The following is a 13,677-nucleotide window of genomic DNA, read 5'->3' as shown; positions in this document are numbered from 1 at the left end:
TTTCAAAAATCTGATTGCACCATTAGATTCCTCATGAAAAATTGTGTAGGGATGAGCCATGAGATGATTGATTCTAAAGAAGGAATCATTTTGTTAAAAATCAAAGAAAAAAAAAGGTGGGGAATTGTTAAGTTAATGTTAAAGTGTTGAAATCAAGTTGTTTAGTAATTGATGTAGCCTATGTTTATGCTTGGTTTGATAGGCATTGTGAGGAGGAACCAAGGAGAAGCTTTGTCCCTTGAAGTAACCTAGTGGACAAGTGTTAAAAAGGTAGCGTTGAATTATAATTTGATTGCTAATCTTACTTGTTATGTTTAATGTGATTTGTTGTTTGCTTGGATAGAGGAACTTGTGTTGTGGCATGGATTGGGTGAATAACATTGGTTTATGCTTTGGCCAAATGCATTGGGTTATGTCATTGTGGAAGTGTTAATGTTCTCTTTTAGCATGGCATTAAGCATGATTTTACGGGGTTGATTATGCCTTGAGGTATCATAACATGTCACATGATAACTTGCTTGATTTGCATGATAATTGTAATTCAAATGCTACTGAGATTTCATGAAAATCTCATTCCTCCTATGTTAAATTATGTCTCAAATAGGAAATGATTCATCCAATGGCAAGGACAAGGAAATGATTTTGGGATAGAGAAGCAATTATGGAATTGGTGCTATTATGTTTTGTTGTGTAATGTATTAATGAATTTTATGTTGAGAATGTAATGGATTATGAATGATATGTGATGTAAATTATGTTTATATGACATGCCTAAATGTTGGAATATTGAATGGTATAATGTCAAAAGAGTGTAGGAAAAAAATGGGAGATAATTTAAAGAAAGTAGCATTAGGGGATAGAATGGAGAGAGCGACCAGAGAGGGCGGAGAGAGAGAGAGAAGCGGAGGCAGCTATGGTGAGAGGGGGCGTGGTGGTGGCGATGGCGACAGGGGTGGAGGGAGAGAGAGAGACAAGAGTTTTGAGGCTGGTGATCAGATGGAATTCGTTTTCGGCTCAGGGGGGAAGGAGAAGGTGCAGAGCGCTCCTTATCGCAGGACTCCTTCATCATCGTACAAAGAGAAACTGCTGGCACCTGGTTGTGGAGGCTTTCTAGTCCGACATGATGAAGAGGAGGACATTGTTAATGGCTGGAAATCCTTCTTTGCTAAGAAGAATCAGGAAGCCGAGGCGAAGGAACAGAGGGAAACTTCTGATGGCGAAGAACAGGAGGGATCCAATGGCGATGGCAGGAGCAAATACCCAGTGCTGACCGTTCCCACCGATCAATATACGGCATGGTGCAAACCTTGGATGAATTCCCTGATCATAAAGCTACTGGGCGCTCAGGTACCGAAACATATATTGATAGACAGGGTACGCAGGATGTGGAAACCCAAGGATATGATGAAGGTAACCCCCTTAAGTAATGATTATTATATAATATCTTTTACGAATAAGGAGGACCGAGATTATGCCTTCCAGGAAGGGCCCTGGATGATTGATGATCATTATTTAATTGTCCAACGTTGGAGGCCTAATTTTAATCCCTGGAAAGCAGACACTCAACGCAGGATTGCTGTTTGGATACGGATACCGGACCTGCCTGTGGAATTCTATAATGTAGAGCCGCTATGGATGATCGGGAATATGGTCGGCAAAACAATCAAAGTGGACAGGGCTACGTCTATATATGATAAAGGGAGTTTTACACGTATATGTGTTGAGGTTGATTTACATAAACCTTTATTGCCAGCTTTTACGGCTTGGGGGGAGGCTCGCCAGATAGTCTATGAGGGGTTGCACCAGGTTTGTTTCCAATGTGGTCGCTACGGTCATCAGAAACACCAATGTTTTTTGAATCCAGAAGTGGAAGTTCGCATGAAGGAAGTAGGAACGCCACCAGCGGTGGCCGCTGATCAGGTAGGGGCTCAGAACCAAGACGCCGGGAGAGAAACCAAAGAAACCGGAGAAAGGATTTTTTCGGCTCACGGCAACGCAACAACAGCGGAGAATCCGCATTTAGGACCTCAAATGCTAATTAGCCGTGATTTCAGGAGGAGGTTTATTATGCCAGAGAAGACGGGATTTGACAGGGAAATAAGGATACATATCAGACTGGAACCCAAAGAACGGATAACGTAAAATCAGGAAATAAGTCGCAAGGATCAACTGGGATTTTGAAAGCTCAATCAACCGGATCCGAAACTCGAAAAAACAAAAATTTCGGAAGGGATATTACTAATCAAAATTCAGTTTGGATTCAGGTGGGGTCGAAAAGGAAAAGCACGGAAAAACCAAGATCCAAGGGAAAAGAAAATAAAATATCTGGGCAATCAAGTAATAAAGACACGAATGGCATGGGCCTGGCTTCTAAGCCCATTGAATCAATTAACTCTTTTGTTAGCTTACAAAATGATCCCTTCACTGATGCCACCAATGGAGATGGGGGCCTGGAAAAAATTAACCGACCTGGGCTAGAGAGCATGGATATCACCCCCGAAACCCAGGAGAATGCTAAAAGTGGACCTTCCTCAAATCAGTCCATTGTGAACGGAGATGAGAGTAGCGCTGTAAGGTATAACGTGAACTCTAATTATGGGCCTTCTTCTGCGCCTTTACTTGGGATAGAGAAAGACTATAACACGGAGACCGGTATGGATGTTGTCCAGGTGGAGGACATTAAATCTACACCAATCAAACCAAATGTTTCTTTATGAATTACATGATATGGAACTCAAGAGGTACAGGTGCGAAGTCATTTCCCTGCCTGATAAAAGAAATCAAGAAACACTATAATCTGGATTTCCTTGCTCTCTTAGAAACTCGCTCGGATCGACACAAGACAGAAAAAAGAATAGGTATGCTTGGTTTTCAAGACTTTACCTTCATTGAAGCTGAAGGTTTCTCGGGAGGTATTTGGTGTTTGTGGACTAAAGCTGTACGAAAAATTGAAGTTCTAGAGCGCCACCGTCAATTTATTCATCTATGTGTTGAGAACAGCAAACGGGAGTGCTGGCTCATGACGGTAATATATGCGAGCCCCAATCTCACCAATCGTAGACTCCTATGGACAGAACTATCTCGTATTAGAAGTGGTGTGAATCTCCCATGGCTCCTTGGGGGGGATTTTAACGCTACTCTATTATCTACGGAGAGAAGATCAAATGCTCACCATCAAGTTTCAGTTGATCGTGACTATACACAGTGGTTCGATGAATCAAATATGGAGGACTTAGGCTATGTTGGCCCTACTTTCACCTGGAAAAGAAATAATTCAGAAGCGCGTCTTGATTGTTTTATTGCTAATAATTCTTGGTGTCATCACTTTCCTAATGCCCGAGTAACGCACCTGCCATTCTTCAAATCCGATCACAGACCAATATTACTTAGACTTGGAGTTGAGATTGAGTCACCACAACGTCCGTTTCGCTTCATTGCTTCCTGGGTTTTACACGAACAGTTTAATGACTTTGTTCATAATAATTGGAATGACGGGATGGATTGGAATGCCAATATTTCTCAGTTTACTGCTGCTTGTTGTGAATGGAATAGATCGGTTTTTGGTCATATAGAGGGGCGCAAAAGGAAACTCATGAGAAGGCTCGATGGAGTAACTCAGGCACTCCAGCGAGGCAGGAATATTCAATTTTACGAGGGACTTCAATCTGATCTATGGCAGGAACTCGAACAAGTCATCACTCAAGAGTCTCTCCTATGGGCCCAAAAAGCTAGGCTGAACTGGAATGTTTATGGTGATAGGAACACCCGCATCTTTCATGCTCATGCTAACAGTAGACGGAAAACAAACCGGATTGACGCCATTCAAATAGATGGGAACGACTGGTGCTACAATACTGAACATATAAAGAAAGCGGCCACAACCTTTTTTGCATCCTTGTTCGAGGAAGAATTGACAAACCGAGGAAGTTTGCAATGTGACGTTACTTATCCTCCTCTGGATGATGTATTTCTTCGATGTTGTGGTCGGGAAGTAGAAGACACTGAGATTAAAGATGCTATTTTCAGTATGGGTGCCTTAAAATCTCCAGGTCCTGATGGTTTTAATGCACTTTTCTATCAGACCCAATGGCATCATATAGGCCCCTCCGTTGTGAAATATATCAAGCACGTGTTTGCACATCCACAAGATATTGGTGAAATTAACGGGACTTTGATTGTTCTCATTCCAAAAAAGGACCCACCAGAAACCTTTAGGGACTTAAGACCAATAAGTCTCTGTAATGTGATTTACAAGGCGATCACAAAAATTATTTCCAACCGTCTGAAGGCCTTCTTACCGTCAGTTATCTCTCCGAACCAATGTGGTTTTGTTCCTGGCCGTCTAACTTCAGATAATATTATTGTAGCCCAGGAAGTTATTCACTCTATGCGCAATTTGCGTAGCAAAAGCAAGGGATATATGGCTATTAAGTTAGATTTGGAGAAAGCGTATGACAGAGTTAACTGGCAATTCTTGCTCAGCTGCCTTCACGAATTAAAATTGCCGCCTCACATCATACAGATTGTTCAGAATTGTGTAAGTTCTGCGAATCTCCAGCTCCTTTGGAATGGTAATAAAGCAGAAGTCTTCAAGTCCTCCCGTGGGGTCCGCCAAGGGGATCCTATATCCCCTTATTTATTTGTTATTTGTATGGAAAAGTTGGCACATCTTATACAGGATAAAATAGACAAAGGAAGATGGAAACCTATCAGACTTACTCGGACTGGCCCACCCATATCTCACTTGTTCTTCGCAGATGATATTTTACTTTTCTCTGAGGCTTCACTACAGCAAGCTTCTATAATTAATGAATGCCTCGACCACTTTTGTCATTGTTCGGGGCTAAAGGTAAATATCTCTAAGACCCACGTCTTCTTCTCTCCTAACATGAATCATTCAAGATGCAGCGAAATTAGTTCTCACTTGGGGTTCACCCAAACAGCCGACTTGGGAAAATATCTCGGTGTTCAACTTCACCATAAACGTGTCAGCAAGGATATGTATCAAGCTACAGTAGATAAAGTAAAAACTCGTCTTATAAAATGGAAACCAGCCTCTCTGTCACTGGCTGGAAGGGCTACGCTGATATCTTTAGTGACGACGGCGATCCCAACCCATGTTATGCAGACATCCCTCGTCCCTCAACCTACCTGTGACAAGCTAGATAAGCTCAATAGATCGTTTTTATGGGGCAGTACCGAGGAAAGGCGTAAAATCTCTCTGGTGGCATGGGACTCGGTCTGCAAAACGAAGTCTCGTGGAGGGCTGGGTGTTAGGCATTCTAGACTACAGAATCATGCTCTCTGTATGAAGTTGGGGTGGAGAATGATTAAATGTCGAGACACTCTCTAGGTTCGCGTGATGAGAGACAAATACAGGTGCGGCGAGGACCTGATTCCAAGTATTGATATGGAAAGGTCAGGATCAAACGTGTGGAAGGGCATTAAGCAATCCTGGGAAAGGTTATACAACGGACTAGAAATTAATAGTGACGCATCAAGTGCACGCTGGAAATGGGAAAGGAATGGAATTTTCACCACTAGATCTGCTTATGACCTCCTTTCGAAAGCTGACTCTGATGAAAACCCCCTCTGGCATCGGATCTGGAAGTTACCTATTCCGCAAAGATGCCGTACTCTAATATGGTTAGCTGCACGACGTAGTCTTCTCACGAATGCATGCCGACGTAAACGGGGACTTAGTGAGGATGAGACGTGTCCAGTCTGCAAGAAAGAAACTGAAGATTTGATCCATGTGTTCCGAGACTGCCAGGACACCCGTCTACTCTGGCAGAGCATCCTTGAACCAGAGCACATGCAGTGCTGGAGCTCGTCGAACTTTGTGGAATGGCTGCAATGGAACCTCTCGAGAAAACAGGGCAAGTATGAGAACTGGAACGCTTTCTTTTCCATTATGTGCTGGTGGTTATGGAGACGCCGCAATATGTTTGTCTTTGAAGGACAGAAGGTTACTAACGAGGCTATCATTGCATCAGCAAAAGCCATGGTAATGCAATCGCAAGAAGCTCGACGACTATTAAAGGGCGCCAACATTCCGGGTGTTAGCCGCACTATGAGCAAGACGAGGTGGGAGCCACCTGGTGCAGAGTGGGTGAAAGTAAATACTGATGGTGCATTTTCGCAAGCTCAGCAAACTACCGCATGTGGCGGGCTGATCCGAGACTCAACCGGAACGCTTCTGCAAGGCTTTGTCTACTGCATGACGGAAGGGGATGCTTTAAGTGCTGAACTTTGGGGCTGTCTTCATGGTTTGAAAATGGCATGGGATGGAGGTCATCGACGTGTCCTTTTGGAGACAGATGCAACAAATGTCATTGAGCTCCTGGCAACTGAAACGAGCCCAGATCATACTGACTATAATGTCATCGAAGAAGTCCGGGCGATGATGAACAGAGACTGGGAGGTTCGCATTAACCACGTCCACAGATCTGGGAATGAAGCTGCAGACTACCTTGCCAAACAAGGACTTAACGCTTTGCATGGAATTCACTTCATTCATGAAGCACCTCCTGATTTAGCTGGTATTCTGTATAAGGACTTGCCTAATGGGAATGTAAGCACGTAGACTGTAGTTGGGTTGCTTTTGTTATCAAAAAAAGAAAATAAATTAAGGATATCTAAGCAATAAATAAGTCTAACCGAGTAATTTAAGTTGTCTCTAAGAGAGAAGGATGATGTGGATGCACTTGTGAAATAAAGGAAGATGAGGATCGAAAAACAACCAATATTTATATAATATCCGTTTCTTTTATAACTAGCAAGTCGGTAACTTGAGGTTGTATGTTTTGCACCCAAAAAAACACTCCATGATATTAAAATAAAATTAATGTTTTTTAAACCAAAATTAATGTTTTAAATTATTTATGAACTAGTATAGGACCCGCGTAATACATGGGCCTATTATCTTAATTTATATGAGCGCTAAAGCTAAGAAGGACAGATAATAATAATAATGAGTAGTATAATTTAATTGAAAAATTTACAAAACACTTCCTTGTAAGCAACATTAAGAGTCTTGTTTGAGGCGTTCTGATCTTCATCAGGAATCTAGATATTTTAAGCCTTCCTTATTTTGTACCGTGTGATAGTTAACGACGTTAGTGATTAATTAGAAGATTGAAAATACATTTTATAATATCATAACCCAATTCTTCCCAAAAAAAAAAGGGAAAAGGGAGGGGGAAAAATGAAAACAAGCAAAACGGTTGAAATTAAAAATAAAAAATTGAAAAAAAAATCTCTCATTAAAAATTTTATCAGTAAAAAGAACCTGATAAATTTTTATAGATAAAAAATATCAATATTGTAAGAGATTATCAGTATCTTGATTTAAGTCTGTCACATATACTGGGCACACGTGTGGATAACTCTCCTGTCAACTGCTCGCTCCACGTGGGCCACTATAAATATTACGACTAAAGAAAACAAAAACAAAAATTAGATGCCGTCCGTTTTTAACCATTCTCATCTTAATTTGACCAAATAAGAGATAAGAATATTAAAATTAAAAATGACAAATATTGCAACTAATCTTTGAAAAATGCGCAATTCATAGAGGAGGGCATTTTTATTCTTTAATGAAATATGTTTACCTTCAAAACCAACTTCATTTGGGAAAAGACAAAAGTGACAACGTCAAAGTTTGAAATTAAAATTAGAGAAAGAATTAAAAATTAAAACACATCATATCATAGAAATTTCTCTGTTTGGTCTTTTTTCTCAACTGTGCCCACGTGCATCCAGTCACATCTTGTAGATAAAATCATAAATATAAATATAAATATTGATTAAAACATGTATAAAAAACATAAAGTAAGTCATTTTCTCAACTTCATATGAGACTTAGAAGAAATATTATTTTTCATTCATTTTTGTTGTCATGGAAGGTTGTCCAGAAATTATTATAGGTAAATTAATTTAATTTCATGTAAGAAATTTTCATTGAGAAACTTAATATATTTTGGCCGAAGAAACTTAACAATATATTTTTAATGTTAAGAAAATGAAAATAACTTTATAAATTTAAAGGGCCAAATTAACATTTATTCTAAAATCTAAAAACTAAAAGCATGGTTCTTCCATGAGAATATTCCTATTACTGTTACTAGGTCCCCTTTGGTATGAAGTGTATGAGAATGAGAGCTAAGAATTCAGAATGAGAATAAGAAAATCTATTAAAAAATATTTAATACGAGGAATTGCTTATTACTTGGAATTGAATTAATTTATGCATGTGGGAATGGATTGCTCCCAAGTAACAAACAATCTTTTATACTAAAAACTTTTTTAGTGAGTTTTTTCATCTCTAAGTCCAATCTTACCTTTCATTCTTAATGTTTCATATCAAACAGGATCATAAGTTTCAACTGGTTAAATTCTTAAACCTCAATTATGTAAATTTATAAAAGTTATCATTGGTATAATTCCTTAAATGTATTATTTTCACACAAAGCTGAATACATAAAAACTATATCAAACGTCAATAGGCAAGTTGCATTTGACAAATTCGCCTGAAAAGAAGTAACATTGACGTTGATATAATTTTAATGTTTTTCGTTTTTAATTAAAATATAATTAAAAAAAAATATGATAGCTTAGCATTACGTGAATTAAACATTTTAAGAAATCTTAACTACCTAGTACTAAGAGCTAGAAACTAATTTGGTGAGATAAAATAAATCAGTTAAGTTAGTTAATTACAACAAATGAATGTTAACTTTCCTACATTATATTTCCTAATTTTATGCACTGAAACTATTTCTTAGTGAGAAAATCTTACAATCAATAGAGGGTATTTTAGATGAAACATTATAGATTTTGAGAGAAAGGTGATTAAGATATTATATTTAAGACTAAATTTAATTTCCCTACTAGCTCTTATATTAATGAGCAGATATAGTATAATTTAACAAAAAAAATTAGCAAGGGTACTACTTTGTGCCATTTGGGTCAAACTTAGAGTTTTTCGGTTCATCGGCGATTGAACTAATTAGTTTTCAAATATGGAAGCTTTACTTCCAAGAGTGGGTGATGGCCCTCACGTTTAGTATACATGTCATTACATACCCATGACTCTTTCATATAATTTTCTCCAGCCTAAAATTTTTTGAATTTACAGAAGCCCAAAAAAAAATTCCCCAGTTTATAACATACTACATGCGTTTTTTAAAAATTAGATAATTAATTTGGAGATATTAAAAAAATTAATCAGTGTATTGATTTTTTTTTAAAGTATCTTCTTTAATCATATACTCCTTCTGATCATCTTCCCCTATCATATTTGATGGTTATTTTTTATAATTGTCAAGTATTAAACGTTAAATATTAACAAATTTGTAGTAGTGAAGATGATTTAATGATCTAATATGACAGGCTTCAAGTACATGTACGACTTTGCATGCCCAAAAAAAAAAAAAAGCACGTTCACGGATTTTTTGAAGGTCTGTCCTTGCCTCCCTATTAATTAACACAGCCCAAACTAATGGCTACTAAATGGAAATCATTAGGACTCATAAGGAAATAAACATACGTCTGTGTACCATGCATATTTAAAAGATAATAATAATTAAATAGAAGAAAGCATACACAAATATGTGAATAAAACTACAATAATACGGGAAAAAAGGGTTGAAAAATGCTAATGTAGAAGAAATAGCAAATAAGCTAAACTAACATGAACTCCAAAATGTTCAAAAATAAAGTGAGGAGGCATTTGTTGATTGTTTATCTCCACATAACTTCAAATTTAAGAGGATTATCTACATATAACTCAGAGTTTTAACGATTATATGCGCACACAAAAATAAGGAGGGTATACTAAATAATTAGGGCTATCCGCACAAATTTATAAGCTTAGAAGAGTTCATTATCAACTCATAAAAATTTAAAACCTGAATCGAATATAGAATTATATATCAATTAAAGTGCTTAGGAAGTTGAGTACTACGGCTCTTTTTACAATTTTTTTTATTCTCAAGTTGCATATATGACAAGTTTCTTGAGCTCCGACCAAAGCACACAGGTCATTCCCGATTGATATGAGTGATAAGTGACGAAAGAAACGGCATCAAGAAGAAATTAATATTCATTAAATACTGTCAACTCTTCTGGAAAACTCCTTTTTTTTAATATTATGTGTGTGTGTATATACAGCCTCGATGGATCAGTACTGCGGCATTTCATATTAACAAAATAGCAGGCCGTGCATGTGAATCCATGTTGTGCTTTCTTTTCTTAATTCTTAGTCAATGAGCAATTTGGTACGATGGTGAAGTTAAAAAATAAAAAATAAAATACTTCTATTTTTAAAGTAAAAAATGAAAAGTATACTTATTGGCAAAGAATAAGATCAATTTCGTACAAAAACACAGTACTACCTCCAGTTCTAAATATAAGAGCTAGTTGACTAATTTGAATAGATTAAGAAAATAAGTTAAGTTAGCTATTAGTAATAAATAGGTGTTGTCTTTTCTAAAATATCTTTGCTAATTAAGTTTATTGGCTAAAACTATTATTATTAGAAGGACTATCTTGGAAAAAAAATGAATAAGCACAAGAGATAAAGTGGATTGAAATCTTATATTTAGGATCAAAATAAAAATCAAATGAAATCTTATATCAACAACTGGAGGTAGTATATCATATAACAAAAAGACAAGCCTCTGTCTGATCGGGGGAAAAAAGAGACAAGCCTCTGCGGTTTTCCCACAACCTATGTCATCGCATTTTCTGTTCCAATATTAAACATGCAAATGTGACCCCAAAAATGGCTGTCTTCTACATGAAACGAGGTATAATTAGCAAAAGCCTGCCTTCCTCGAAGTTATATATACAAGAGTAGTCAATGTTTAGTGCGAATATACTTACAATAACTATACGGAATTTCATCCTATTTGTTGGCTAAAAAAAAAGAAAAGAAAAAAGAATTCTATTTTGAAATCGGTCAAGCATATAGGTTTGTTTTGATTTTAAGTATAAAATTACAATTTATTTTTTCAATAGTTAGCCTTCTAACCTGGTAGCATAAAAACTCTCCAGTAAGTGAAAATTTACCGGTTTTTTTTTGTAACAATTTTTTTTTTTGGAATGGGATAATATTGGTTTAAAGTGGCGGGCCCACAACCCCTTGGTCACTTGGGCCAACAAAAAAAAAGATGGTCATTGGGCCATCAAAGATTTCTTAACCTTATAATGCAAACAAAAATATAAGTTAACTTTTTTACTGTGACTCCAGCTCGTGACAACAATTTATTTGAGGATGACAAGTCTTAATTGAGAAATAACAAGTCTAAATTTGATATTAACAAAGCAACTTTTCCTTATAAACAACAAATAGCAGCATGTGCATTAATTAAAAATGATCATAATTTATTTAAAAATGACACGTCTTTACTGGAAAATAACAAGTCTAAACTTGATATTAACAAAGCAATTTTTCCTTATACATAACAAGAAATAGCATGTACGTTAATTAAAAATGACCATAATTTATTTGAAAATAACAAGTATTTACTGAAAAATGACAAGTCTAAACTTGATATTAACAAGGTAACTTTTCCTTATACATAACAAGAAATAGCATGTATGTTAATTAAAAATGACCATAATTTATTTGAAAATAACACGTCTTTACTAGAAAATGATAAGTCTAAACTTGATATTAACAAGGCAATTTTTCCTTATACATAACAAGAAATACCGAATCAATTGTTGTTATTTTCCAGTAAAGACGTGTTATTTTCAAATAAATTATGGTTATTTTTAATTAACGTACATGCTATTTCTTGTTATGTATAAGGAAAAGTTGTTTTGTTAATATCAAATTTAGACTTGTTATTTCTCAATTAAAACTTGTCATCTTCAGATAAATTGTTGTCACGAGCTAGAATCACAGTAAAAGAGTTAACTTATATTTTTGTTTGCATTATAAGGTTAAGAAATCTTTAATAGCCCAATGGCCATCTTTTCTTTTGTTGGTCCAAGTGGCCAAATCCCACCCCCGCCACTTTGAACCCATATTATCCCATTCCAAAAAAAAAAAAATCTTGTCACAAAAATCCTTCATCGGCAGCCATCACACCGGTGGCCAGCGCCAGTGGTCGGAGGCGGTCGGCTGTTGCCGGAGGCCAGTCGCTGGCGGTGGTCACCGGCCACCGGTGAGGGGCTGGTTTTTTTTTAAGAAAAAAAAGACAAAGGGCATTTTTGTCATTTCACTAAATTTCAAAATTCCAATTTGGGAAGGACTTCCCTATCTGTAATTACATTTCCTTAGCTTCCCAAATTGGCATTTCACATTTTGAAGCTTCTTTAGCTGTCATTTTCCCAAAAAGAAACCAAAAAACATTGATTCTGATAACTGACCGTACCGTTTCGTTGTTGATAAGTGCTTAGCCAATTAACGTTCAATTTATATGTTTGAATTTAATATATCAGTCTTTTTTTGGATTTTATTGGCTGCAAATGGTCCGCTCCACGTGACCTTGTTCTCGTACATATCTTGAGTCTTGACGAAGATTTATTTCCTTAAATAATCAAAACTCTAAATTATTTTAATCAAAAGAACAGAGAAAACAGACATTTAACATTTTATTTATAATGTTAGGAACCAACTTTAGCCAACTGTTAGTCATGAAGCAAATACTACCTCCGATTCTTAATATAAGAACTAGTTCACTAATTTAAGTAGATTAAGAAAATTAATTATGTTAGTTATTTATAATAAATAAATATTGTCTTTCCTAAGATGTCCTTACTAATCAAGTATATTGGCTAGAACTATCATTATAACAAGAATTATATTAGAAAAAATGAATAAAAATAAGAGACAAAATATATTGGGGTCTTATATTTAGAATCAAAATAAAAGTCAAACAAGCTTTTATATTAAGGACCGGATGTAGTATATATTGATGGGATGCATCGATCATAGGGATCAAAGTGTAGCCCTATTTATCTTAACATTATCTTATTATTCCAACAATGGAAAACGACACTTTCTTTATAATTACTCTTTTGTAACTTCTTGGCCAACTTGCCTATTTTCAATTACTTAATTGAATTAATTTAATTGGAAAAAAGAAAGCAGACTATCTTAACAGCTACATATAATTTCTTATTCCTTTCACATGCACTGGGGTTCCCGTTGAGATAGGGTTGCAGGTGATCCAAAAAACATTTAATTTATTACTACTAATTAGACTCTAAATTAACCATGTTAAAAACTACTGAGTATATATATTCCATCTAGTTCTATTTATAAGCTTTAAATTTGAAAAGGGACATAATCTATTTTATAAGGCTCAATTTATATTTGTCTCAACATTTAACGTGTTTTTTTTGTTATGCCCTTAATTATTATTCTCTCTCTTTTGTCACACTTTTTCTTGTTATATTATTCCACACGTTCATTTTTTTTCTTATTTATTATAAGGAAGTATTTGAAAATAAAAAGGTATTTCCTACTTATTTATCGCTTTTAACTATCATTATACGCAAATCAGTTATTGAAGCACATACTACTTTTGGTTCTTAATATAAGACATAATTGACTAATTTGGGGAGATCAAGAAAGTTACCAAATTACTTTAAAGTATTTATAGTTTTTGTTTTTATCCAAACTAATTGCCTCACTTATAAATTGCTATATGATTTAATGAT

This window comes from Neltuma alba, unplaced genomic scaffold, assembly GCF_004799145.2.
Source record: "Neltuma alba isolate B1F8T4 unplaced genomic scaffold, ASM479914v2 tig00003209_pilon, whole genome shotgun sequence".
NCBI classification, from domain to species: Eukaryota; Viridiplantae; Streptophyta; class Magnoliopsida; order Fabales; family Fabaceae; genus Neltuma; species Neltuma alba.
Note: the sequence above shows the minus strand (reverse complement) of the source record.